This window comes from Otolemur garnettii, unplaced genomic scaffold (assembly GCF_000181295.1).
Source record: "Otolemur garnettii isolate 467f Iridium unplaced genomic scaffold, OtoGar3 scaffold00012, whole genome shotgun sequence".
In the NCBI taxonomy this organism is placed as follows: Eukaryota; Metazoa; Chordata; class Mammalia; order Primates; family Galagidae; genus Otolemur; species Otolemur garnettii.
Genome location: NW_003852407.1, coordinates 16,323,357 through 16,324,718, shown reverse-complemented (window position 1 = coordinate 16,324,718; position 1,362 = coordinate 16,323,357). Strand labels below are relative to the sequence as shown.

Here is a 1,362-nt window from a genome sequence, read left to right as displayed (position 1 = left end):
CAACTCTTGGAGGTTCATTTTCGTGTACCGTCTAAATGCAGACCACTTTCAGATTTGTGTTTCTTGTCTGGCTCTTTCTCCAAAGTTGCAAGCCAGATATGCTGCATAAACTTAGATGCTTACAGGCATCTTCCACTCAGCATGACAAAACTAGAATTCATCATCCCCTCTGCTCCTCTAAAGTATGTTCCTCCTTCAGTGTTTCCTATCTCAGTAGATGCCACAATTACACACCAGTTGTTCAAATCAAAAACCTGAAGTCAGTGCTTGCTTCAGCAGCACATACACTAAAATTGGAAGGATACAGAAGATTAGTGTGGCTCCTGCGCAAGGATGACATGCAAATTTGTGAAGTGTTCCATATTTAAAAAAAAAAAAAACCTGAAGTCATCCTTGACTTCTCCCCTTCGCTCACCTCCATGCATAACCCTATTCCAGCCACCATCGTCTTTCTCCTGGACTTGCACATTGCCTGAGTCGCCTCCCTGCTCACACATTTGGTCCTCCAGCTCAGCCACTCTGTGATCCTCAGAGATCTCTTTGAGGATACAAATGTGCATTTGGGGGTCATATCCCCTTCCGGAAATCCTTCAATAGGTTCCCATGGTCTCTAGGATGAAGCTCAATATCCATGGTTCCAAAGGCCTTGACAGCCCTTCCATCTCGCCCCAGCCTTGCCTCTGCTCTAGGCCCCTACACTCCCATTCCATTTTCACTTTTATTAGTTCCGGCAGCCAGCTGTGCCCTTCCTCCCTCCACCTTGACACACTCTGCGTCTCCTATCTGGAAGCTGCTTTTCTTCCAGTACCACCCTCCTCCAGTCTCACTGCCACACATCCTTCCTATCTTGGCTGCTGTACTGTTTCCAGTGTTCCCTGTCCCTCTGGTCTGGTTCCATATTCCCATCAGCCTCAATCTCAGTCATCTAATACTTATTGATTGCCTTCTTTTTTTAATTTTGAGGGTTTTTTTAGACATAGGGTAATACCATGTTATCCAGGTTGGCCTCAAACTCCTGAGCTCAAGGAATAATTTCCTCCTCAGCCTCCTAGTAGCTGGGACTGGCCACCAGTCACTGCACCCCAGCTTATAGATTGCCTTTTATGTGACAAACAAAACTGAATAGTCTGTGTTCTCAGAGAGCCCCCAGTCTAGTAGAGAAATACATTGTGTTTGTCTTCTCAGATGGACTTAAACTTCTTGGGGAAAGTTGCCAGAGTCATCAGGGATTGCTTGGCAAAGCATTAACAGATGGTAGTAACAAAGAGAGAGAGAGAGACATGCTGGAGGCCATCCACGCCAGGGAGCAAAAGCCTGGGGCAAGGAGAAACCTGCTGTACACCTGTCTTGGCAGTGCCAGTC

The 1,362-nt window shown here is 46.5% G+C and overlaps 1 non-coding gene across 1 annotated transcript; it reads left to right on the top strand.

The window, feature by feature from the left end:
- The first annotated feature begins 263 nt into the window (after positions 1–263).
- On the top strand, positions 264–368 carry LOC111723557. Its single transcript, XR_002772077.1, has one exon. It is a non-coding gene; the product is annotated as a U6 spliceosomal RNA (small nuclear RNA).
- The last annotated feature ends 994 nt before the right edge of the window (positions 369–1,362 follow it).